Source organism: Ambystoma mexicanum, chromosome 1q (assembly GCF_040938575.1).
Source record: "Ambystoma mexicanum isolate Mex_15411 chromosome 1q, UKY_AmexF1_1, whole genome shotgun sequence".
NCBI classification, from domain to species: domain Eukaryota; kingdom Metazoa; phylum Chordata; class Amphibia; order Caudata; family Ambystomatidae; genus Ambystoma; species Ambystoma mexicanum.
In genome coordinates, this window is record NC_090922.1 from 1,254,119,973 (window position 1) to 1,254,145,599 (window position 25,627).

Consider the following 25,627-nt stretch of genomic DNA (forward strand, 5'->3'; position numbering starts at 1 on the left):
CGTGGACACGCAAGGCCCCCTACAGCTAGTGGAGGGAAGTGGATGGGTCTCATCTGCATATGTGGGGTCTAGAGGTAGAGTGCACCTTGGGAGACAGGGGGACACTTGGAGCGGGAACTGCTCACGGGGGGAGAGGGGCCTTCAAGAGGCAGGAAGGGAGGCCACATCATGCCTCTCGTCTCCATAGCCAGGCCTCTGGATGGGGAAGAAGTGGCGGTCACCCTAAGCTTCCTAGAAGTCCCAGCTGGGCCCCATGCTACCTAATAATCTCGCCTGATCGAGCCTGATCGAGCGCTGGTCGAGCCTTCAGCCTAGGGGCCCAGGAGCCCAGGAGCCCAGGGTCTGGCCTCGGTCCTTCCCATGTGCAGGGAGTCGGCCTTCAGCTGATGCCTGACCTGGGCAGGGCTGGGCTGGGCTGGGCTGGGCTGGGCTGGGGGCCTCAGCTGCTGTTCCTGGGCTTGCTTCTTTCCTGGACGTGTAGGCCACCCGCCGGAGAAGGTGAGGCCCTCAGCTGACATTGCCCTCCGCCTTCCCGACGCTTGGGTGAGTGCTAGTGTGGTTTGATCTGAATTTACGGGCGGCTTCTTTGCAAACGTTTGCCAAACCAACTTGGAGCACCAATGGGGTAGAGAATCAGCCTTCAGCTGATGCCTGCCTGCGCTGTGCTGGGTTGGGGGCCTCAGTTGCTGTTACTGGGCCTGCTTCTTTCCTGCACTTGTAGGCCACCAGCCGGAGAAGGTAAGGGCCGCAACCAACATCGCCCTCTGCCTTCCAAGGAGTCGAGGAGACCGGAGCAGGAAAATTGTGTGTGTGTTTATTTCTTATTTTTTAGAGGTGCTTTTTTTCCTTTTTATAAGGACCCGACGCTTGGGTGAGTGCTAGTGTGGCTTGAGCTGAATTTACAGGCAGCTTCTTTGCAAACTTTTGCCAAACCAACTTGGAGCAGCACTGGGTTAGAGAGTCAGCCTTCAGGTGTTCCCTGCATGGGCTGGGCTGGGCTGGGGGCCTCGGTTGCTGTTACTGGGCCTGCTTCTTTCCTGCACTCGTAGACCACCAGCAGAGAAGGTAAGGAAGGGCCTTAACCCACGTCGACCTCTGCCTTCCAAAGAGTCGAGGAGACCCCAGCAGGAAAATTGTGTGTGTGTGTGTGTGTTTATTTCTTTCTTTTAGAGATTTATTTTTATTTTTGTAAGGAACTGACGCTTGGTAGAGTGAGTGCTAGTGTGGCTTGAGCTGAATTTACAGGCAGTTTCTTTGCAAACATGAATAGGCAAGCGGGTATTTCAAAAGTGGGTGCATGAAGCTGCTCGTTGCTTTTCCAAGCCGGCAGCTGTGGCTCCTGAGCTTGAGGCAAAAAAAGAGCAGCAGCACACTGCAGAGGACAGCGTTCAGCATTGCAAGAGGGGTGTGGACTTCAGAGCCGACACAGCACAAGAGGCTCGGAATCGGCTGACTCTTAGAGCAGAAACACACTGCCGAGGACAGCGTTCAGCATTGCAAGAGGGGTGTGGACGTCAGAGCCGACACAGCACAAGAGGCTCGGAATCGGCTGACTCTTAGTGCAGAAACACACTGCCGAGGACAGCGTTCAGCATTGCAAGAGGGGTGGGGACGTCACAGCCGACACAGCACAAGAGGCTCGGAATCGGCTGACTCTTAGTGCAGAAACACACTGCCGAGGACAGCGTTCAGCATTGCAAGAGGGGTGGGGACGTCAGAGCCGACACAGCACAAGAGGCTCGGAATCGGCACACTCTTAGAGCAGAAACACACTGCCGAGGACAGCGTTCAGCATTGCAAGAGGGGGGTGGATGCCGAGCTGACACAGCACAAGAGGCTCGGAATCGGCGCACTCCTCGCCTACGGCCATACCACCCTGAATGCGCCCGATCTCGTCCGATCTCGGAAGCTAAGCAGGGTCGGGCCTGGTTAGTACTTGGATGGGAGACCGCCTGGGAATACCAGGTGCTGTAGGCATTTTGCTACTCTGTCCCCGATAGGTGGCGTTCGTCTTCTCCGCCTTGAGCTATCATTTTCCTCCATTCTCCTTTTAATTTTAACAAACACAGCGCGTGAAAAAGGCAAAGGGGCAGCCAGCAGCCCTTGCTCCAATACAGACCCCCGTCAGTAGCGAACACGTTTTCGCCAAACTAACTTGGAGCAGCACACTCCAGCAGCGGGAGGCTGAATCGACGGCAGCTTGTCGGCTCGGATGGAGCAAAAAAGAGCAGCTCGTGTCCCTGCCAAAGCTCCTTCAGCGTCTTTCTGTTTTCTCTCGAGTGGGCCCTTTCCCTGCCATTGAAACGTGGACACGCAAGGCCCCCTACAGCTAGTGGAGGGAAGTGGATGGGTCTCATCTGCATATGTGGGGTCTAGAGGTAGAGTGCACCTTGGGAGACAGGGGGACACTTGGAGCGGGAACTGCTCACGGGGGGAGAGGGGCCTTCAAGAGGCAGGAAGGGAGGCCACATCATGCCTCTCGTCTCCATAGCCAGGCCTCTGGATGGGGAAGAAGTGGCGGTCACCCTAAGCTTCCTAGAAGTCCCAGCTGGGCCCCATGCTACCTAATAATCTCGCCTGATCGAGCCTGATCGAGCGCTGGTCGAGCCGAGGCGAGCCTTCAGCCTAGGGGCCCAGGAGCCCAGGAGCCCAGGGTCTGGCCTCGGTCCTTCCCATGTGCAGGGAGTCGGCCTTCAGCTGATGCCTGACCTGGGCAGGGCTGGGCTGGGCTGGGCTGGGCTGGGCTGGGGGCCTCAGCTGCTGTTCCTGGGCTTGCTTCTTTCCTGGACGTGTAGGCCACCCGCCGGAGAAGGTGAGGCCCTCAGCTGACATTGCCCTCCGCCTTCCCGACGCTTGGGTGAGTGCTAGTGTGGTTTGATCTGAATTTACGGGCGGCTTCTTTGCAAACGTTTGCCAAACCAACTTGGAGCACCAATGGGGTAGAGAATCAGCCTTCAGCTGATGCCTGCCTGCGCTGTGCTGGGTTGGGGGCCTCAGTTGCTGTTACTGGGCCTGCTTCTTTCCTGCACTTGTAGGCCACCAGCCGGAGAAGGTAAGGGCTGCAACCAACATCGCCCTCTGCCTTCCAAGGGGTCGAGGAGACTGGAGCAGGAAAATTGGGTGTGTGTTTATTTCTTATTTTTTAGAGGTGCTTTTTTTTCCTTTTTATAAGGAACCGACGCTTGGGTGAGTGCTAGTGTGGCTTGAGCTGAATTTACAGGCAGCTTCTTTGCAAACATTTGCCAAACCAACTTGGAGCAGCACTGGGTTAGAGAGTCAGCCTTCAGGTGTTCCCTGCATGGGCTAGGCTGGGCTGGGGGCCTCAGTTGCTGTTACTGGGCCTGCTTCTTTCCTGAACTTGTAGGCCACCAGCCGGAGAAGGTAAGGGCCTCAACCAACATCGCCCTTTGCCTTCCAAGGAGTCGAGGAGACCGGAGCAGGAAAATTGTGTGTGTGTTTATTTCTTATTTTTTAGAGGTGCTTTTTTCCCCCTTTTTATAAGGAACCGACGCTTGGGTGAGTGCTAGTGTGGTTTGATCTGAATTTACGGGCGGCTTCTTTGCAAACGTTTGCCAAACCAACTTGGAGCACCACTGGGTTAGAGAATCAGCCTTCAGCTGATGCCTGCCTGGGCTGTGCTGGGTTGGGGGCCTCAGTTGCTGTTACTGGGCCTGCTTCTTTCCTGCACTTGTAGGCCACCAGCCGGAGAAGGTAAGGGCCGCAACCAACATCGCCCTCTGCCTTCCAAGGAGTCGAGGAGACCGGAGCAGGAAAATTGTGTGTGTGTTTATTTCTTATTTTTTAGAGGTGCTTTTTTTCCTTTTTATAAGGACCCGACGCTTGGGTGAGTGCTAGTGTGGCTTGAGCTGAATTTACAGGCAGCTTCTTTGCAAACTTTTGCCAAACCAACTTGGAGCAGCACTGGGTTAGAGAGTCAGCCTTCAGGTGTTCCCTGCATGGGCTGGGCTGGGCTGGGGGCCTCGGTTGCTGTTACTGGGCCTGCTTCTTTCCTGCACTCGTAGACCACCAGCAGAGAAGGTAAGGAAGGGCCTTAACCCACGTCGACCTCTGCCTTCCAAAGAGTCGAGGAGACCCCAGCAGGAAAATTGTGTGTGTGTGTGTGTGTTTATTTCTTTCTTTTAGAGATTTATTTTTATTTTTGTAAGGAACTGACGCTTGGTAGAGTGAGTGCTAGTGTGGCTTGAGCTGAATTTACAGGCAGTTTCTTTGCAAACATGAATAGGCAAGCGGGTATTTCAAAAGTGGGTGCATGAAGCTGCTCGTTGCTTTTCCAAGCCGGCAGCTGTGGCTCCTGAGCTTGAGGCAAAAAAAGAGCAGCAGCACACTGCAGAGGACAGCGTTCAGCATTGCAAGAGGGGTGTGGACTTCAGAGCCGACACAGCACAAGAGGCTCGGAATCGGCTGACTCTTAGAGCAGAAACACACTGCCGAGGACAGCGTTCAGCATTGCAAGAGGGGTGTGGACGTCAGAGCCGACACAGCACAAGAGGCTCGGAATCGGCTGACTCTTAGTGCAGAAACACACTGCCGAGGACAGCGTTCAGCATTGCAAGAGGGGTGGGGACGTCACAGCCGACACAGCACAAGAGGCTCGGAATCGGCTGACTCTTAGTGCAGAAACACACTGCCGAGGACAGCGTTCAGCATTGCAAGAGGGGTGGGGACGTCACAGCCGACACAGCACAAGAGGCTCGGAATCGGCTGACTCTTAGTGCAGAAACACACTGCCGAGGACAGCGTTCAGCATTGCAAGAGGGGTGGGGACGTCAGAGCCGACACAGCACAAGAGGCTCGGAATCGGCGCACTCCTCGCCTACGGCCATACCACCCTGAATGCGCCCGATCTCGTCCGATCTCGGAAGCTAAGCAGGGTCGGGCCTGGTTAGTACTTGGATGGGAGACCGCCTGGGAATACCAGGTGCTGTAGGCATTTTGCTACTCTGTCCCCGATAGGTGGCGTTCGTCTTCTCCGCCTTGAGCTATCATTTTCCTCCATTCTCCTTTTAATTTTAACAAACACAGCGCGTGAAAAAGGCAAAGGGGCAGCCAGCAGCCCTTGCTCCAATACAGACCCCCGTCAGTAGCGAACACGTTTTCGCCAAACTAACTTGGAGCAGCACACTCCAGCAGCGGGAGGCTGAATCGACGGCAGCTTGTCGGCTCGGATGGAGCAAAAAAGAGCAGCTCGTGTCCCTGCCAAAGCTCCTTCAGCGTCTTTCTGTTTTCTCTCGAGTGGGCCCTTTCCCTGCCATTGAAACGTGGACACGCAAGGCCCCCTACAGCTAGTGGAGGGAAGTGGATGGGTCTCATCTGCATATGTGGGGTCTAGAGGTAGAGTGCACCTTGGGAGACAGGGGGACACTTGGAGCGGGAACTGCTCACGGGGGGAGAGGGGCCTTCAAGAGGCAGGAAGGGAGGCCACATCATGCCTCTCGTCTCCATAGCCAGGCCTCTGGATGGGGAAGAAGTGGCGGTCACCCTAAGCTTCCTAGAAGTCCCAGCTGGGCCCCATGCTACCTAATAATCTCGCCTGATCGAGCCTGATCGAGCGCTGGTCGAGCCTTCAGCCTAGGGGCCCAGGAGCCCAGGAGCCCAGGGTCTGGCCTCGGTCCTTCCCATGTGCAGGGAGTCGGCCTTCAGCTGATGCCTGACCTGGGCAGGGCTGGGCTGGGCTGGGCTGGGCTGGGCTGGGGGCCTCAGCTGCTGTTCCTGGGCTTGCTTCTTTCCTGGACGTGTAGGCCACCCGCCGGAGAAGGTGAGGCCCTCAGCTGACATTGCCCTCCGCCTTCCCGACGCTTGGGTGAGTGCTAGTGTGGTTTGATCTGAATTTACGGGCGGCTTCTTTGCAAACGTTTGCCAAACCAACTTGGAGCACCAATGGGGTAGAGAATCAGCCTTCAGCTGATGCCTGCCTGCGCTGTGCTGGGTTGGGGGCCTCAGTTGCTGTTACTGGGCCTGCTTCTTTCCTGCACTTGTAGGCCACCAGCCGGAGAAGGTAAGGGCCGCAACCAACATCGCCCTCTGCCTTCCAAGGAGTCGAGGAGACCGGAGCAGGAAAATTGTGTGTGTGTTTATTTCTTATTTTTTAGAGGTGCTTTTTTTCCTTTTTATAAGGACCCGACGCTTGGGTGAGTGCTAGTGTGGCTTGAGCTGAATTTACAGGCAGCTTCTTTGCAAACTTTTGCCAAACCAACTTGGAGCAGCACTGGGTTAGAGAGTCAGCCTTCAGGTGTTCCCTGCATGGGCTGGGCTGGGCTGGGGGCCTCGGTTGCTGTTACTGGGCCTGCTTCTTTCCTGCACTCGTAGACCACCAGCAGAGAAGGTAAGGAAGGGCCTTAACCCACGTCGACCTCTGCCTTCCAAAGAGTCGAGGAGACCCCAGCAGGAAAATTGTGTGTGTGTGTGTGTGTTTATTTCTTTCTTTTAGAGATTTATTTTTATTTTTGTAAGGAACTGACGCTTGGTAGAGTGAGTGCTAGTGTGGCTTGAGCTGAATTTACAGGCAGTTTCTTTGCAAACATGAATAGGCAAGCGGGTATTTCAAAAGTGGGTGCATGAAGCTGCTCGTTGCTTTTCCAAGCCGGCAGCTGTGGCTCCTGAGCTTGAGGCAAAAAAAGAGCAGCAGCACACTGCAGAGGACAGCGTTCAGCATTGCAAGAGGGGTGTGGACTTCAGAGCCGACACAGCACAAGAGGCTCGGAATCGGCTGACTCTTAGAGCAGAAACACACTGCCGAGGACAGCGTTCAGCATTGCAAGAGGGGTGTGGACGTCAGAGCCGACACAGCACAAGAGGCTCGGAATCGGCTGACTCTTAGTGCAGAAACACACTGCCGAGGACAGCGTTCAGCATTGCAAGAGGGGTGGGGACGTCACAGCCGACACAGCACAAGAGGCTCGGAATCGGCTGACTCTTAGTGCAGAAACACACTGCCGAGGACAGCGTTCAGCATTGCAAGAGGGGTGGGGACGTCAGAGCCGACACAGCACAAGAGGCTCGGAATCGGCACACTCTTAGAGCAGAAACACACTGCCGAGGACAGCGTTCAGCATTGCAAGAGGGGGGTGGATGCCGAGCTGACACAGCACAAGAGGCTCGGAATCGGCGCACTCCTCGCCTACGGCCATACCACCCTGAATGCGCCCGATCTCGTCCGATCTCGGAAGCTAAGCAGGGTCGGGCCTGGTTAGTACTTGGATGGGAGACCGCCTGGGAATACCAGGTGCTGTAGGCATTTTGCTACTCTGTCCCCGATAGGTGGCGTTCGTCTTCTCCGCCTTGAGCTATCATTTTCCTCCATTCTCCTTTTAATTTTAACAAACACAGCGCGTGAAAAAGGCAAAGGGGCAGCCAGCAGCCCTTGCTCCAATACAGACCCCCGTCAGTAGCGAACACGTTTTCGCCAAACTAACTTGGAGCAGCACACTCCAGCAGCGGGAGGCTGAATCGACGGCAGCTTGTCGGCTCGGATGGAGCAAAAAAGAGCAGCTCGTGTCCCTGCCAAAGCTCCTTCAGCGTCTTTCTGTTTTCTCTCGAGTGGGCCCTTTCCCTGCCATTGAAACGTGGACACGCAAGGCCCCCTACAGCTAGTGGAGGGAAGTGGATGGGTCTCATCTGCATATGTGGGGTCTAGAGGTAGAGTGCACCTTGGGAGACAGGGGGACACTTGGAGCGGGAACTGCTCACGGGGGGAGAGGGGCCTTCAAGAGGCAGGAAGGGAGGCCACATCATGCCTCTCGTCTCCATAGCCAGGCCTCTGGATGGGGAAGAAGTGGCGGTCACCCTAAGCTTCCTAGAAGTCCCAGCTGGGCCCCATGCTACCTAATAATCTCGCCTGATCGAGCCTGATCGAGCGCTGGTCGAGCCGAGGCGAGCCTTCAGCCTAGGGGCCCAGGAGCCCAGGAGCCCAGGGTCTGGCCTCGGTCCTTCCCATGTGCAGGGAGTCGGCCTTCAGCTGATGCCTGACCTGGGCAGGGCTGGGCTGGGCTGGGCTGGGCTGGGCTGGGCTGGGGGCCTCAGCTGCTGTTCCTGGGCTTGCTTCTTTCCTGGACGTGTAGGCCACCCGCCGGAGAAGGTGAGGCCCTCAGCTGACATTGCCCTCCGCCTTCCCGACGCTTGGGTGAGTGCTAGTGTGGTTTGATCTGAATTTACGGGCGGCTTCTTTGCAAACGTTTGCCAAACCAACTTGGAGCACCAATGGGGTAGAGAATCAGCCTTCAGCTGATGCCTGCCTGCGCTGTGCTGGGTTGGGGGCCTCAGTTGCTGTTACTGGGCCTGCTTCTTTCCTGCACTTGTAGGCCACCAGCCGGAGAAGGTAAGGGCTGCAACCAACATCGCCCTCTGCCTTCCAAGGGGTCGAGGAGACTGGAGCAGGAAAATTGGGTGTGTGTTTATTTCTTATTTTTTAGAGGTGCTTTTTTTTCCTTTTTATAAGGAACCGACGCTTGGGTGAGTGCTAGTGTGGCTTGAGCTGAATTTACAGGCAGCTTCTTTGCAAACATTTGCCAAACCAACTTGGAGCAGCACTGGGTTAGAGAGTCAGCCTTCAGGTGTTCCCTGCATGGGCTAGGCTGGGCTGGGGGCCTCAGTTGCTGTTACTGGGCCTGCTTCTTTCCTGAACTTGTAGGCCACCAGCCGGAGAAGGTAAGGGCCTCAACCAACATCGCCCTTTGCCTTCCAAGGAGTCGAGGAGACCGGAGCAGGAAAATTGTGTGTGTGTTTATTTCTTATTTTTTAGAGGTGCTTTTTTCCCCCTTTTTATAAGGAACCGACGCTTGGGTGAGTGCTAGTGTGGTTTGATCTGAATTTACGGGCGGCTTCTTTGCAAACGTTTGCCAAACCAACTTGGAGCACCACTGGGTTAGAGAATCAGCCTTCAGCTGATGCCTGCCTGGGCTGTGCTGGGTTGGGGGCCTCAGTTGCTGTTACTGGGCCTGCTTCTTTCCTGCACTTGTAGGCCACCAGCCGGAGAAGGTAAGGGCCGCAACCAACATCGCCCTCTGCCTTCCAAGGAGTCGAGGAGACCGGAGCAGGAAAATTGTGTGTGTGTTTATTTCTTATTTTTTAGAGGTGCTTTTTTTCCTTTTTATAAGGACCCGACGCTTGGGTGAGTGCTAGTGTGGCTTGAGCTGAATTTACAGGCAGCTTCTTTGCAAACTTTTGCCAAACCAACTTGGAGCAGCACTGGGTTAGAGAGTCAGCCTTCAGGTGTTCCCTGCATGGGCTGGGCTGGGCTGGGGGCCTCGGTTGCTGTTACTGGGCCTGCTTCTTTCCTGCACTCGTAGACCACCAGCAGAGAAGGTAAGGAAGGGCCTTAACCCACGTCGACCTCTGCCTTCCAAAGAGTCGAGGAGACCCCAGCAGGAAAATTGTGTGTGTGTGTGTGTGTTTATTTCTTTCTTTTAGAGATTTATTTTTATTTTTGTAAGGAACTGACGCTTGGTAGAGTGAGTGCTAGTGTGGCTTGAGCTGAATTTACAGGCAGTTTCTTTGCAAACATGAATAGGCAAGCGGGTATTTCAAAAGTGGGTGCATGAAGCTGCTCGTTGCTTTTCCAAGCCGGCAGCTGTGGCTCCTGAGCTTGAGGCAAAAAAAGAGCAGCAGCACACTGCAGAGGACAGCGTTCAGCATTGCAAGAGGGGTGTGGACTTCAGAGCCGACACAGCACAAGAGGCTCGGAATCGGCTGACTCTTAGAGCAGAAACACACTGCCGAGGACAGCGTTCAGCATTGCAAGAGGGGTGTGGACGTCAGAGCCGACACAGCACAAGAGGCTCGGAATCGGCTGACTCTTAGTGCAGAAACACACTGCCGAGGACAGCGTTCAGCATTGCAAGAGGGGTGGGGACGTCACAGCCGACACAGCACAAGAGGCTCGGAATCGGCTGACTCTTAGTGCAGAAACACACTGCCGAGGACAGCGTTCAGCATTGCAAGAGGGGTGGGGACGTCACAGCCGACACAGCACAAGAGGCTCGGAATCGGCTGACTCTTAGTGCAGAAACACACTGCCGAGGACAGCGTTCAGCATTGCAAGAGGGGTGGGGACGTCAGAGCCGACACAGCACAAGAGGCTCGGAATCGGCACACTCTTAGAGCAGAAACACACTGCCGAGGACAGCGTTCAGCATTGCAAGAGGGGGGTGGATGCCGAGCTGACACAGCACAAGAGGCGCGGAATCGGCGCACTCCTCGCCTACGGCCATACCACCCTGAATGCGCCCGATCTCGTCCGATCTCGGAAGCTAAGCAGGGTCGGGCCTGGTTAGTACTTGGATGGGAGACCGCCTGGGAATACCAGGTGCTGTAGGCATTTTGCTACTCTGTCCCCGATAGGTGGCGTTCGTCTTCTCCGCCTTGAGCTATCATTTTCCTCCATTCTCCTTTTAATTTTAACAAACACAGCGCGTGAAAAAGGCAAAGGGGCAGCCAGCAGCCCTTGCTCCAATACAGACCCCCGTCAGTAGCGAACACGTTTTCGCCAAACTAACTTGGAGCAGCACACTCCAGCAGCGGGAGGCTGAATCGACGGCAGCTTGTCGGCTCGGATGGAGCAAAAAAGAGCAGCTCGTGTCCCTGCCAAAGCTCCTTCAGCGTCTTTCTGTTTTCTCTCGAGTGGGCCCTTTCCCTGCCATTGAAACGTGGACACGCAAGGCCCCCTACAGCTAGTGGAGGGAAGTGGATGGGTCTCATCTGCATATGTGGGGTCTAGAGGTAGAGTGCACCTTGGGAGACAGGGGGACACTTGGAGCGGGAACTGCTCACGGGGGGAGAGGGGCCTTCAAGAGGCAGGAAGGGAGGCCACATCATGCCTCTCGTCTCCATAGCCAGGCCTCTGGATGGGGAAGAAGTGGCGGTCACCCTAAGCTTCCTAGAAGTCCCAGCTGGGCCCCATGCTACCTAATAATCTCGCCTGATCGAGCCTGATCGAGCGCTGGTCGAGCCTTCAGCCTAGGGGCCCAGGAGCCCAGGAGCCCAGGGTCTGGCCTCGGTCCTTCCCATGTGCAGGGAGTCGGCCTTCAGCTGATGCCTGACCTGGGCAGGGCTGGGCTGGGCTGGGCTGGGCTGGGCTGGGGGCCTCAGCTGCTGTTCCTGGGCTTGCTTCTTTCCTGGACGTGTAGGCCACCCGCCGGAGAAGGTGAGGCCCTCAGCTGACATTGCCCTCCGCCTTCCCGACGCTTGGGTGAGTGCTAGTGTGGTTTGATCTGAATTTACGGGCGGCTTCTTTGCAAACGTTTGCCAAACCAACTTGGAGCACCAATGGGGTAGAGAATCAGCCTTCAGCTGATGCCTGCCTGCGCTGTGCTGGGTTGGGGGCCTCAGTTGCTGTTACTGGGCCTGCTTCTTTCCTGCACTTGTAGGCCACCAGCCGGAGAAGGTAAGGGCCGCAACCAACATCGCCCTCTGCCTTCCAAGGAGTCGAGGAGACCGGAGCAGGAAAATTGTGTGTGTGTTTATTTCTTATTTTTTAGAGGTGCTTTTTTTCCTTTTTATAAGGACCCGACGCTTGGGTGAGTGCTAGTGTGGCTTGAGCTGAATTTACAGGCAGCTTCTTTGCAAACTTTTGCCAAACCAACTTGGAGCAGCACTGGGTTAGAGAGTCAGCCTTCAGGTGTTCCCTGCATGGGCTGGGCTGGGCTGGGGGCCTCGGTTGCTGTTACTGGGCCTGCTTCTTTCCTGCACTCGTAGACCACCAGCAGAGAAGGTAAGGAAGGGCCTTAACCCACGTCGACCTCTGCCTTCCAAAGAGTCGAGGAGACCCCAGCAGGAAAATTGTGTGTGTGTGTGTGTGTTTATTTCTTTCTTTTAGAGATTTATTTTTATTTTTGTAAGGAACTGACGCTTGGTAGAGTGAGTGCTAGTGTGGCTTGAGCTGAATTTACAGGCAGTTTCTTTGCAAACATGAATAGGCAAGCGGGTATTTCAAAAGTGGGTGCATGAAGCTGCTCGTTGCTTTTCCAAGCCGGCAGCTGTGGCTCCTGAGCTTGAGGCAAAAAAAGAGCAGCAGCACACTGCAGAGGACAGCGTTCAGCATTGCAAGAGGGGTGTGGACTTCAGAGCCGACACAGCACAAGAGGCTCGGAATCGGCTGACTCTTAGAGCAGAAACACACTGCCGAGGACAGCGTTCAGCATTGCAAGAGGGGTGTGGACGTCAGAGCCGACACAGCACAAGAGGCTCGGAATCGGCTGACTCTTAGTGCAGAAACACACTGCCGAGGACAGCGTTCAGCATTGCAAGAGGGGTGGGGACGTCACAGCCGACACAGCACAAGAGGCTCGGAATCGGCTGACTCTTAGTGCAGAAACACACTGCCGAGGACAGCGTTCAGCATTGCAAGAGGGGTGGGGACGTCAGAGCCGACACAGCACAAGAGGCTCGGAATCGGCACACTCTTAGAGCAGAAACACACTGCCGAGGACAGCGTTCAGCATTGCAAGAGGGGGGTGGATGCCGAGCTGACACAGCACAAGAGGCTCGGAATCGGCGCACTCCTCGCCTACGGCCATACCACCCTGAATGCGCCCGATCTCGTCCGATCTCGGAAGCTAAGCAGGGTCGGGCCTGGTTAGTACTTGGATGGGAGACCGCCTGGGAATACCAGGTGCTGTAGGCATTTTGCTACTCTGTCCCCGATAGGTGGCGTTCGTCTTCTCCGCCTTGAGCTATCATTTTCCTCCATTCTCCTTTTAATTTTAACAAACACAGCGCGTGAAAAAGGCAAAGGGGCAGCCAGCAGCCCTTGCTCCAATACAGACCCCCGTCAGTAGCGAACACGTTTTCGCCAAACTAACTTGGAGCAGCACACTCCAGCAGCGGGAGGCTGAATCGACGGCAGCTTGTCGGCTCGGATGGAGCAAAAAAGAGCAGCTCGTGTCCCTGCCAAAGCTCCTTCAGCGTCTTTCTGTTTTCTCTCGAGTGGGCCCTTTCCCTGCCATTGAAACGTGGACACGCAAGGCCCCCTACAGCTAGTGGAGGGAAGTGGATGGGTCTCATCTGCATATGTGGGGTCTAGAGGTAGAGTGCACCTTGGGAGACAGGGGGACACTTGGAGCGGGAACTGCTCACGGGGGGAGAGGGGCCTTCAAGAGGCAGGAAGGGAGGCCACATCATGCCTCTCGTCTCCATAGCCAGGCCTCTGGATGGGGAAGAAGTGGCGGTCACCCTAAGCTTCCTAGAAGTCCCAGCTGGGCCCCATGCTACCTAATAATCTCGCCTGATCGAGCCTGATCGAGCGCTGGTCGAGCCGAGGCGAGCCTTCAGCCTAGGGGCCCAGGAGCCCAGGAGCCCAGGGTCTGGCCTCGGTCCTTCCCATGTGCAGGGAGTCGGCCTTCAGCTGATGCCTGACCTGGGCAGGGCTGGGCTGGGCTGGGCTGGGCTGGGCTGGGCTGGGGGCCTCAGCTGCTGTTCCTGGGCTTGCTTCTTTCCTGGACGTGTAGGCCACCCGCCGGAGAAGGTGAGGCCCTCAGCTGACATTGCCCTCCGCCTTCCCGACGCTTGGGTGAGTGCTAGTGTGGTTTGATCTGAATTTACGGGCGGCTTCTTTGCAAACGTTTGCCAAACCAACTTGGAGCACCAATGGGGTAGAGAATCAGCCTTCAGCTGATGCCTGCCTGCGCTGTGCTGGGTTGGGGGCCTCAGTTGCTGTTACTGGGCCTGCTTCTTTCCTGCACTTGTAGGCCACCAGCCGGAGAAGGTAAGGGCTGCAACCAACATCGCCCTCTGCCTTCCAAGGGGTCGAGGAGACTGGAGCAGGAAAATTGGGTGTGTGTTTATTTCTTATTTTTTAGAGGTGCTTTTTTTTCCTTTTTATAAGGAACCGACGCTTGGGTGAGTGCTAGTGTGGCTTGAGCTGAATTTACAGGCAGCTTCTTTGCAAACATTTGCCAAACCAACTTGGAGCAGCACTGGGTTAGAGAGTCAGCCTTCAGGTGTTCCCTGCATGGGCTAGGCTGGGCTGGGGGCCTCAGTTGCTGTTACTGGGCCTGCTTCTTTCCTGAACTTGTAGGCCACCAGCCGGAGAAGGTAAGGGCCTCAACCAACATCGCCCTTTGCCTTCCAAGGAGTCGAGGAGACCGGAGCAGGAAAATTGTGTGTGTGTTTATTTCTTATTTTTTAGAGGTGCTTTTTTCCCCCTTTTTATAAGGAACCGACGCTTGGGTGAGTGCTAGTGTGGTTTGATCTGAATTTACGGGCGGCTTCTTTGCAAACGTTTGCCAAACCAACTTGGAGCACCACTGGGTTAGAGAATCAGCCTTCAGCTGATGCCTGCCTGGGCTGTGCTGGGTTGGGGGCCTCAGTTGCTGTTACTGGGCCTGCTTCTTTCCTGCACTTGTAGGCCACCAGCCGGAGAAGGTAAGGGCCGCAACCAACATCGCCCTCTGCCTTCCAAGGAGTCGAGGAGACCGGAGCAGGAAAATTGTGTGTGTGTTTATTTCTTATTTTTTAGAGGTGCTTTTTTTCCTTTTTATAAGGACCCGACGCTTGGGTGAGTGCTAGTGTGGCTTGAGCTGAATTTACAGGCAGCTTCTTTGCAAACTTTTGCCAAACCAACTTGGAGCAGCACTGGGTTAGAGAGTCAGCCTTCAGGTGTTCCCTGCATGGGCTGGGCTGGGCTGGGGGCCTCGGTTGCTGTTACTGGGCCTGCTTCTTTCCTGCACTCGTAGACCACCAGCAGAGAAGGTAAGGAAGGGCCTTAACCCACGTCGACCTCTGCCTTCCAAAGAGTCGAGGAGACCCCAGCAGGAAAATTGTGTGTGTGTGTGTGTGTTTATTTCTTTCTTTTAGAGATTTATTTTTATTTTTGTAAGGAACTGACGCTTGGTAGAGTGAGTGCTAGTGTGGCTTGAGCTGAATTTACAGGCAGTTTCTTTGCAAACATGAATAGGCAAGCGGGTATTTCAAAAGTGGGTGCATGAAGCTGCTCGTTGCTTTTCCAAGCCGGCAGCTGTGGCTCCTGAGCTTGAGGCAAAAAAAGAGCAGCAGCACACTGCAGAGGACAGCGTTCAGCATTGCAAGAGGGGTGTGGACTTCAGAGCCGACACAGCACAAGAGGCTCGGAATCGGCTGACTCTTAGAGCAGAAACACACTGCCGAGGACAGCGTTCAGCATTGCAAGAGGGGTGTGGACGTCAGAGCCGACACAGCACAAGAGGCTCGGAATCGGCTGACTCTTAGTGCAGAAACACACTGCCGAGGACAGCGTTCAGCATTGCAAGAGGGGTGGGGACGTCAGAGCCGACACAGCACAAGAGGCTCGGAATCGGCACACTCTTAGAGCAGAAACACACTGCCGAGGACAGCGTTCAGCATTGCAAGAGGGGGGTGGATGCCGAGCTGACACAGCACAAGAGGCTCGGAATCGGCGCACTCCTCGCCTACGGCCATACCACCCTGAATGCGCCCGATCTCGGAAGCTAAGCAGGGTCGGGCCTGGTTAGTACTTGGATGGGAGACCGCCTGGGAATACCAGGTGCTGTAGGCATTTTGCTACTCTGTCCCCGATAGGTGGCGTTCGTCTTCTCCGCCTTGAGCTATCATTTTCCTCCATTCTCCTTTTAATTTTAACAAACACAGCGCGTGAAAAAGGCAAAGGGGCAGCCAGCAGCCCTTGCTCCAATACAGACCCCCGTCAGTAGCGAACACGTTTTCGCCAAACTAACTTGGAGCAGCACACTCCAGCAGCGGGAGGCTGAATCGACGGCAGCTTGTCGGCTCGGATGGAGCAAAAAAGAGCAGCTCGTGTCCCTGCCAAAGCTCCTTCAGCGTCTTTCTGTTTTCTCTCGAGTGGGCCCTTTCCCTGCCATTGAAACGTGGACACGCAAGGCCCCCTACAGCTAGTGGAGGGAAGTGGATGGGTCTCATCTGCATATGTGGGGTCTAGAGGTAGAGTGCACCTTGGGAGACAGGGGGACACTTGGAGCGGGAACTGCTCACGGGGGGAGAGGGGCCTTCAAGAGGCAGGAAGGGAGGCCACATCATGCCTCTCGTCTCCATAGCCAGGCCTCTGGATGGGGAAGAAGTGGCGGTCACCCTAAGCTTCCTAGAAGTCCCAGCTGGGCCCCATGCTACCTAATAATCTCGCCTGATCGAGCCTGATCGAGCGCTGGTCGAGCCTTCAGCCTAGGGGCCCAGGAGCCCAGGAGCCCAGGGTCTGGCCTCGGTCCTTCCCATGTGCAGGGAGTCGGCCTTCAGCTGATGCCTGACCTGGGCAGGGCTGGGCTGGGCTGGGCTGGGCTGGGCTGGGGGCCTCAGCTGCTGTTCCTGGGCTTGCTTCTTTCCTGGACGTGTAGGCCACCCGCCGGAGAAGGTGAGGCCCTCAGCTGACATTGCCCTCCGCCTTCCCGACGCTTGGGTGAGTGCTAGTGTGGTTTGATCTGAATTTACGGGCGGCTTCTTTGCAAACGTTTGCCAAACCAACTTGGAGCACCAATGGGGTAGAGAATCAGCCTTCAGCTGATGCCTGCCTGCGCTGTGCTGGGTTGGGGGCCTCAGTTGCTGTTACTGGGCCTGCTTCTTTCCTGCACTTGTAGGCCACCAGCCGGAGAAGGTAAGGGCCGCAACCAACATCGCCCTCTGCCTTCCAAGGAGTCGAGGAGACCGGAGCAGGAAAATTGTGTGTGTGTTTATTTCTTATTTTTTAGAGGTGCTTTTTTTCCTTTTTATAAGGACCCGACGCTTGGGTGAGTGCTAGTGTGGCTTGAGCTGAATTTACAGGCAGCTTCTTTGCAAACTTTTGCCAAACCAACTTGGAGCAGCACTGGGTTAGAGAGTCAGCCTTCAGGTGTTCCCTGCATGGGCTGGGCTGGGCTGGGGGCCTCGGTTGCTGTTACTGGGCCTGCTTCTTTCCTGCACTCGTAGACCACCAGCAGAGAAGGTAAGGAAGGGCCTTAACCCACGTCGACCTCTGCCTTCCAAAGAGTCGAGGAGACCCCAGCAGGAAAATTGTGTGTGTGTGTGTGTGTTTATTTCTTTCTTTTAGAGATTTATTTTTATTTTTGTAAGGAACTGACGCTTGGTAGAGTGAGTGCTAGTGTGGCTTGAGCTGAATTTACAGGCAGTTTCTTTGCAAACATGAATAGGCAAGCGGGTATTTCAAAAGTGGGTGCATGAAGCTGCTCGTTGCTTTTCCAAGCCGGCAGCTGTGGCTCCTGAGCTTGAGGCAAAAAAAGAGCAGCAGCACACTGCAGAGGACAGCGTTCAGCATTGCAAGAGGGGTGTGGACTTCAGAGCCGACACAGCACAAGAGGCTCGGAATCGGCTGACTCTTAGAGCAGAAACACACTGCCGAGGACAGCGTTCAGCATTGCAAGAGGGGTGTGGACGTCAGAGCCGACACAGCACAAGAGGCTCGGAATCGGCTGACTCTTAGTGCAGAAACACACTGCCGAGGACAGCGTTCAGCATTGCAAGAGGGGTGGGGACGTCACAGCCGACACAGCACAAGAGGCTCGGAATCGGCTGACTCTTAGTGCAGAAACACACTGCCGAGGACAGCGTTCAGCATTGCAAGAGGGGTGGGGACGTCAGAGCCGACACAGCACAAGAGGCTCGGAATCGGCACACTCTTAGAGCAGAAACACACTGCCGAGGACAGCGTTCAGCATTGCAAGAGGGGGGTGGATGCCGAGCTGACACAGCACAAGAGGCTCGGAATCGGCGCACTCCTCGCCTACGGCCATACCACCCTGAATGCGCCCGATCTCGTCCGATCTCGGAAGCTAAGCAGGGTCGGGCCTGGTTAGTACTTGGATGGGAGACCGCCTGGGAATACCAGGTGCTGTAGGCATTTTGCTACTCTGTCCCCGATAGGTGGCGTTCGTCTTCTCCGCCTTGAGCTATCATTTTCCTCCATTCTCCTTTTAATTTTAACAAACACAGCGCGTGAAAAAGGCAAAGGGGCAGCCAGCAGCCCTTGCTCCAATACAGACCCCCGTCAGTAGCGAACACGTTTTCGCCAAACTAACTTGGAGCAGCACACTCCAGCAGCGGGAGGCTGAATCGACGGCAGCTTGTCGGCTCGGATGGAGCAAAAAAGAGCAGCTCGTGTCCCTGCCAAAGCTCCTTCAGCGTCTTTCTGTTTTCTCTCGAGTGGGCCCTTTCCCTGCCATTGAAACGTGGACACGCAAGGCCCCCTACAGCTAGTGGAGGGAAGTGGATGGGTCTCATCTGCATATGTGGGGTCTAGAGGTAGAGTGCACCTTGGGAGACAGGGGGACACTTGGAGCGGGAACTGCTCACGGGGGGAGAGGGGCCTTCAAGAGGCAGGAAGGGAGGCCACATCATGCCTCTCGTCTCCATAGCCAGGCCTCTGGATGGGGAAGAAGTGGCGGTCACCCTAAGCTTCCTAGAAGTCCCAGCTGGGCCCCATGCTACCTAATAATCTCGCCTGATCGAGCCTGATCGAGCGCTGGTCGAGCCGAGGCGAGCCTTCAGCCTAGGGGCCCAGGAGCCCAGGAGCCCAGGGTCTGGCCTCGGTCCTTCCCATGTGCAGGGAGTCGGCCTTCAGCTGATGCCTGACCTGGGCAGGGCTGGGCTGGGCTGGGCTGGGCTGGGCTGGGGGCCTCAGCTGCTGTTCCTGGGCTTGCTTCTTTCCTGGACGTGTAGGCCACCCGCCGGAGAAGGTGAGGCCCTCAGCTGACATTGCCCTCCGCCTTCCCGACGCTTGGGTGAGTGCTAGTGTGGTTTGATCTGAATTTACGGGCGGCTTCTTTGCAAACGTTTGCCAAACCAACTTGGAGCACCAATGGGGTAGAGAATCAGCCTTCAGCTGATGCCTGCCTGCGCTGTGCTGGGTTGGGGGCCTCAGTTGCTGTTACTGGGCCTGCTTCTTTCCTGCACTTGTAGGCCACCAGCCGGAGAAGGTAAGGGCTGCAACCAACATCGCCCTCTGCCTTCCAAGGGGTCGAGGAGACTGGAGCAGGAAAATTGGGTGTGTGTTTATTTCTTATTTTTTAGAGGTGCTTTTTTTTCCTTTTTATAAGGAACCGACGCTTGGGTGAGTGCTAGTGTGGCTTGAGCTGAATTTACAGGCAGCTTCTTTGCAAACATTTGCCAAACCAACTTGGAGCAGCACTGGGTTAGAGAGTCAGCCTTCAGGTGTTCCCTGCATGGGCTAGGCTGGGCTGGGGGCCTCAGTTGCTGTTACTGGGCCTGCTTCTTTCCTGAACTTGTAGGCCACCAGCCGGAGAAGGTAAGGGCCTCAACCAACATCGCCCTTTGCCTTCCAAGGAGTCGAGGAGACCGGAGCAGGAAAATTGTGTGTGTGTTTATTTCTTATTTTTTAGAGGTGCTTTTTTCCCCCTTTTTATAAGGAACCGACGCTTGGGTGAGTGCTAGTGTGGTTTGATCTGAATTTACGGGCGGCTTCTTTGCAAACGTTTGCCAAACCAACTTGGAGCACCACTGGGTTAGAGAATCAGCCTTCAGCTGATGCCTGCCTGGGCTGTGCTGGGTTGGGGGCCTCAGTTGCTGTTACTGGGCCTGCTTCTTTCCTGCACTTGTAGGCCACCAGCCGGAGAAGGTAAGGGCCGCAACCAACATCGCCCTCTGCCTTCCAAGGAGTCGAGGAGACCGGAGCAGGAAAATTGTGTGTGTGTTTATTTCTTATTTTTTAGAGGTGCTTTTTTTCCTTTTTATAAGGACCCGACGCTTGGGTGAGTGCTAGTGTGGCTTGAGCTGAATTTACAGGCAGCTTCTTTGCAAACTTTTGCCAAACCAACTTGGAGCAGCACTGGGTTAGAGAGTCAGCCTTCAGGTGTTCCCTGCATGGGCTGGGCTGGGCTGGGGGCCTCGGTTGCTGTTACTGGGCCTGCTTCTTTCCTGCACTCGTAGACCACCAGCAGAGAAGGTAAGGAAGGGCCTTAACCCACGTCGACCTCTGCCTTCCAAAGAGTCGAGGAGACCCCAGCAGGAAAATTGTGTGTGTGTGTGTGTGTTTATTTCTTTCTTTTAGAGATTTATTTTTATTTTTGTAAGGAACTGACGCTTGGTAGAGTGAGTGCTAGTGTGGCTTGAGCTGAATTTACAGGCAGTTTCTTTGCAAACATGAATAGGCAAGCGGGTATTTCAAAAGTGGGTGCATGAAGCTGCTCGTTGCTTTTCCAAGCCGGCAGCTGTGGCTCCTGAGCTTGAGGCAAAAAAAGAGCAGCAGCACACTGCAGAGGACAGCGTTCAGCATTGCAAGAGGGGTGTGGACTTCAGAGCCGACACAGCACAAGAGGCTCGGAATCGGCTGACTCTTAGAGCAGAAACACACTGCCGAGGACAGCGTTCAGCATTGCAAGAGGGGTGTGGACGTCAGAGCCGACACAGCACAAGAGGCTCGGAATCGGCTGACTCTTAGTGCAGAAACACACTGCCGAGGACAGCGTTCAGCATTGCAAGAGGGGTGGGGACGTCACAGCCGACACAGCACAAGAGGCTCGGAATCGGCTGACTCTTAGTGCAGAAACACACTGCCGAGGACAGCGTTCAGCATTGCAAGAGGGGTGGGGACGTCACAGCCGACACAGCACAAGAGGCTCGGAATCGGCTGACTCTTAGTGCAGAAACACACTGCCGAGGACAGCGTTCAGCATTGCAAGAGGGGTGGGGACGTCAGAGCCGACACAGCACAAGAGGCTCGGAATCGGCACACTCTTAGAGCAGAAACACACTGCCGAGGACAGCGTTCAGCATTGCAAGAGGGGGGTGGATGCCGAGCTGACACAGCACAAGAGGCGCGGAATCGGCGCACTCCTCGCCTACGGCCATACCACCCTGAATGCGCCCGATCTCGTCCGATCTCGGAAGCTAAGCAGGGTCGGGCCTGGTTAGTACTTGGATGGGAGACCGCCTGGGAATACCAGGTGCTGTAGGCATTTTGCTACTCTGTCCCCGATAGGTGGCGTTCGTCTTCTCCGCCTTGAGCTATCATTTTCCTCCATTCTCCTTTTAATTTTAACAAACACAGCGCGTGAAAAAGGCAAAGGGGCAGCCAGCAGCCCTTGCTCCAATACAGACCCCCGTCAGTAGCGAACACGTTTTCGCCAAACTAACTTGGAGCAGCACACTCCAGCAGCGGGAGGCTGAATCGACGGCAGCTTGTCGGCTCGGATGGAGCAAAAAAGAGCAGCTCGTGTCCCTGCCAAAGCTCCTTCAGCGTCTTTCTGTTTTCTCTCGAGTGGGCCCTTTCCCTGCCATTGAAACGTGGACACGCAAGGCCCCCTACAGCTAGTGGAGGGAAGTGGATGGGTCTCATCTGCATATGTGGGGTCTAGAGGTAGAGTGCACCTTGGGAGACAGGGGGACACTTGGAGCGGGAACTGCTCACGGGGGGAGAGGGGCCTTCAAGAGGCAGGAAGGGAGGCCACATCATGCCTCTCGTCTCCATAGCCAGGCCTCTGGATGGGGAAGAAGTGGCGGTCACCCTAAGCTTCCTAGAAGTCCCAGCTGGGCCCCATGCTACCTAATAATCTCGCCTGATCGAGCCTGATCGAGCGCTGGTCGAGCCTTCAGCCTAGGGGCCCAGGAGCCCAGGAGCCCAGGGTCTGGCCTCGGTCCTTCCCATGTGCAGGGAGTCGGCCTTCAGCTGATGCCTGACCTGGGCAGGGCTGGGCTGGGCTGGGCTGGGCTGGGCTGGGGGCCTCAGCTGCTGTTCCTGGGCTTGCTTCTTTCCTGGACGTGTAGGCCACCCGCCGGAGAAGGTGAGGCCCTCAGCTGACATTGCCCTCCGCCTTCCCGACGCTTGGGTGAGTGCTAGTGTGGTTTGATCTGAATTTACGGGCGGCTTCTTTGCAAACGTTTGCCAAACCAACTTGGAGCACCAATGGGGTAGAGAATCAGCCTTCAGCTGATGCCTGCCTGCGCTGTGCTGGGTTGGGGGCCTCAGTTGCTGTTACTGGGCCTGCTTCTTTCCTGCACTTGTAGGCCACCAGCCGGAGAAGGTAAGGGCCGCAACCAACATCGCCCTCTGCCTTCCAAGGAGTCGAGGAGACCGGAGCAGGAAAATTGTGTGTGTGTTTATTTCTTATTTTTTAGAGGTGCTTTTTTTCCTTTTTATAAGGACCCGACGCTTGGGTGAGTGCTAGTGTGGCTTGAGCTGAATTTACAGGCAGCTTCTTTGCAAACTTTTGCCAAACCAACTTGGAGCAGCACTGGGTTAGAGAGTCAGCCTTCAGGTGTTCCCTGCATGGGCTGGGCTGGGCTGGGGGCCTCGGTTGCTGTTACTGGGCCTGCTTCTTTCCTGCACTCGTAGACCACCAGCAGAGAAGGTAAGGAAGGGCCTTAACCCACGTCGACCTCTGCCTTCCAAAGAGTCGAGGAGACCCCAGCAGGAAAATTGTGTGTGTGTGTGTGTGTTTATTTCTTTCTTTTAGAGATTTATTTTTATTTTTGTAAGGAACTGACGCTTGGTAGAGTGAGTGCTAGTGTGGCTTGAGCTGAATTTACAGGCAGTTTCTTTGCAAACATGAATAGGCAAGCGGGTATTTCAAAAGTGGGTGCATGAAGCTGCTCGTTGCTTTTCCAAGCCGGCAGCTGTGGCTCCTGAGCTTGAGGCAAAAAAAGAGCAGCAGCACACTGCAGAGGACAGCGTTCAGCATTGCAAGAGGGGTGTGGACTTCAGAGCCGACACAGCACAAGAGGCTCGGAATCGGCTGACTCTTAGAGCAGAAACACACTGCCGAGGACAGCGTTCAGCATTGCAAGAGGGGTGTGGACGTCAGAGCCGACACAGCACAAGAGGCTCGGAATCGGCTGACTCTTAGTGCAGAAACACACTGCCGAGGACAGCGTTCAGCATTGCAAGAGGGGTGGGGACGTCACAGCCGACACAGCACAAGAGGCTCGGAATCGGCTGACTCTTAGTGCAGAAACACACTGCCGAGGACAGCGTTCAGCATTGCAAGAGGGGTGGGGACGTCAGAGCCGACACAGCACAAGAGGCTCGGAATCGGCACACTCTTAGAGCAGAAACACACTGCCGAGGACAGCGTTCAGCATTGCAAGAGGGGGGTGGATGCCGAGCTGACACAGCACAAGAGGCTCGGAATCGGCGCACTCCTCGCCTACGGCCATACCACCCTGAATGCGCCCGATCTCGTCCGATCTCGGAAGCTAAGCAGGGTCGGGCCTGGTTAGTACTTGGATGGGAGACCGCCTGGGAATACCAGGTGCTGTAGGCATTTTGCTACTCTGTCCCCGATAGGTGGCGTTCGTCTTCTCCGCCTTGAGCTATCATTTTCCTCCATTCTCCTTTTAATTTTAACAAACACAGCGCGTGAAAAAGGCAAAGGGGCAGCCAGCAGCCCTTGCTCCAATACAGACCCCCGTCAGTAGCGAACACGTTTTCGCCAAACTAACTTGGAGCAGCACACTCCAGCAGCGGGAGGCTGAATCGACGGCAGCTTGTCGGCTCGGATGGAGCAAAAAAGAGCAGCTTGTGTCCCTGCCAAAGCTCCTTCAGCGTCTTTCTGTTTTCTCTCGAGTGGGCCCTTTCCCTGCCATTGAAACGTGGACACGCAAGGCCCCCTACAGCTAGTGGAGGGAAGTGGATGGGTCTCATCTGCATATGTGGGGTCTAGAGGTAGAGTGCACCTTGGGAGACAGGGGGACACTTGGAGCGGGAACTGCTCACGGGGGGAGAGGGGCCTTCAAGAGGCAGGAAGGGAGGCCACATCATGCCTCTCGTCTCCATAGCCAGGCCTCTGGATGGGGAAGAAGTGGCGGTCACCCTAAGCTTCCTAGAAGTCCCAGCTGGGCCCCATGCTACCTAATAATCTCGCCTGATCGAGCCTGATCGAGCGCTGGTCGAGCCGAGGCGAGCCTTCAGCCTAGGGGCCCAGGAGCCCAGGAGCCCAGGGTCTGGCCTCGGTCCTTCCCATGTGCAGGGAGTCGGCCTTCAGCTGATGCCTGACCTGGGCAGGGCTGGGCTGGGCTGGGCTGGGCTGGGGGCCTCAGCTGCTGTTCCTGGGCTTGCTTCTTTCCTGGACGTGTAGGCCACCCGCCGGAGAAGGTGAGGCCCTCAGCTGACATTGCCCTCCGCCTTCCCGACGCTTGGGTGAGTGCTAGTGTGGTTTGATCTGAATTTACGGGCGGCTTCTTTGCAAACGTTTGCCAAACCAACTTGGAGCACCAATGGGGTAGAGAATCAGCCTTCAGCTGATGCCTGCCTGCGCTGTGCTGGGTTGGGGGCCTCAGTTGCTGTTACTGGGCCTGCTTCTTTCCTGCACTTGTAGGCCACCAGCCGGAGAAGGTAAGGGCTGCAACCAACATCGCCCTCTGCCTTCCAAGGGGTCGAGGAGACTGGAGCAGGAAAATTGGGTGTGTGTTTATTTCTTATTTTTTAGAGGTGCTTTTTTTTCCTTTTTATAAGGAACCGACGCTTGGGTGAGTGCTAGTGTGGCTTGAGCTGAATTTACAGGCAGCTTCTTTGCAAACATTTGCCAAACCAACTTGGAGCAGCACTGGGTTAGAGAGTCAGCCTTCAGGTGTTCCCTGCATGGGCTAGGCTGGGCTGGGGGCCTCAGTTGCTGTTACTGGGCCTGCTTCTTTCCTGAACTTGTAGGCCACCAGCCGGAGAAGGTAAGGGCCTCAACCAACATCGCCCTTTGCCTTCCAAGGAGTCGAGGAGACCGGAGCAGGAAAATTGTGTGTGTGTTTATTTCTTATTTTTTAGAGGTGCTTTTTTCCCCCTTTTTATAAGGAACCGACGCTTGGGTGAGTGCTAGTGTGGTTTGATCTGAATTTACGGGCGGCTTCTTTGCAAACGTTTGCCAAACCAACTTGGAGCACCACTGGGTTAGAGAATCAGCCTTCAGCTGATGCCTGCCTGGGCTGTGCTGGGTTGGGGGCCTCAGTTGCTGTTACTGGGCCTGCTTCTTTCCTGCACTTGTAGGCCACCAGCCGGAGAAGGTAAGGGCCGCAACCAACATCGCCCTCTGCCTTCCAAGGAGTCGAGGAGACCGGAGCAGGAAAATTGTGTGTGTGTTTATTTCTTATTTTTTAGAGGTGCTTTTTTTCCTTTTTATAAGGACCCGACGCTTGGGTGAGTGCTAGTGTGGCTTGAGCTGAATTTACAGGCAGCTTCTTTGCAAACTTTTGCCAAACCAACTTGGAGCAGCACTGGGTTAGAGAGTCAGCCTTCAGGTGTTCCCTGCATGGGCTGGGCTGGGCTGGGGGCCTCGGTTGCTGTTACTGGGCCTGCTTCTTTCCTGCACTCGTAGACCACCAGCAGAGAAGGTAAGGAAGGGCCTTAACCCACGTCGACCTCTGCCTTCCAAAGAGTCGAGGAGACCCCAGCAGGAAAATTGTGTGTGTGTGTGTGTGTTTATTTCTTTCTTTTAGAGATTTATTTTTATTTTTGTAAGGAACTGACGCTTGGTAGAGTGAGTGCTAGTGTGGCTTGAGCTGAATTTACAGGCAGTTTCTTTGCAAACATGAATAGGCAAGCGGGTATTTCAAAAGTGGGTGCATGAAGCTGCTCGTTGCTTTTCCAAGCCGGCAGCTGTGGCTCCTGAGCTTGAGGCAAAAAAAGAGCAGCAGCACACTGCAGAGGACAGCGTTCAGCATTGCAAGAGGGGTGTGGACTTCAGAGCCGACACAGCACAAGAGGCTCGGAATCGGC

The 25,627-nt window shown here is 55.4% G+C and overlaps 8 non-coding genes and 1 pseudogene across 8 annotated transcripts; all 9 read left to right on the forward strand.

The window, feature by feature from the left end:
- Nucleotides 1-1,858: 1,858 nt before the first annotated feature.
- LOC138565614 (5S ribosomal RNA) lies at nt 1,859-1,977 on the forward strand. Its single transcript, XR_011301447.1, has one exon. It is a non-coding gene; the product is annotated as a 5S ribosomal RNA (ribosomal RNA).
- Nucleotides 1,978-4,832: 2,855 nt separating this feature from the next.
- Nucleotides 4,833-4,951, forward strand: LOC138565625 (5S ribosomal RNA). Its single transcript, XR_011301458.1, has one exon. It is a non-coding gene; the product is annotated as a 5S ribosomal RNA (ribosomal RNA).
- Nucleotides 4,952-7,136: 2,185 nt separating this feature from the next.
- Nucleotides 7,137-7,255, forward strand: LOC138565638 (5S ribosomal RNA). Its single transcript, XR_011301470.1, has one exon. It is a non-coding gene; the product is annotated as a 5S ribosomal RNA (ribosomal RNA).
- A 2,959-nt stretch (nt 7,256-10,214) lies between these two features.
- LOC138565650 (5S ribosomal RNA) lies at nt 10,215-10,333 on the forward strand. The gene has a single exon (XR_011301481.1). It is a non-coding gene; the product is annotated as a 5S ribosomal RNA (ribosomal RNA).
- Nucleotides 10,334-12,518: 2,185 nt separating this feature from the next.
- LOC138565661 (5S ribosomal RNA) lies at nt 12,519-12,637 on the forward strand. The gene has a single exon (XR_011301492.1). It is a non-coding gene; the product is annotated as a 5S ribosomal RNA (ribosomal RNA).
- A 2,759-nt stretch (nt 12,638-15,396) lies between these two features.
- LOC138564622 (5S ribosomal RNA) lies at nt 15,397-15,505 on the forward strand (annotated as a pseudogene).
- Nucleotides 15,506-17,690: 2,185 nt separating this feature from the next.
- Nucleotides 17,691-17,809, forward strand: LOC138565673 (5S ribosomal RNA). Its single transcript, XR_011301503.1, has one exon. It is a non-coding gene; the product is annotated as a 5S ribosomal RNA (ribosomal RNA).
- A 2,954-nt stretch (nt 17,810-20,763) lies between these two features.
- Nucleotides 20,764-20,882, forward strand: LOC138565684 (5S ribosomal RNA). The gene has a single exon (XR_011301514.1). It is a non-coding gene; the product is annotated as a 5S ribosomal RNA (ribosomal RNA).
- Nucleotides 20,883-23,067: 2,185 nt separating this feature from the next.
- Nucleotides 23,068-23,186, forward strand: LOC138565695 (5S ribosomal RNA). Its single transcript, XR_011301525.1, has one exon. It is a non-coding gene; the product is annotated as a 5S ribosomal RNA (ribosomal RNA).
- Nucleotides 23,187-25,627: the final 2,441 nt, after the last annotated feature.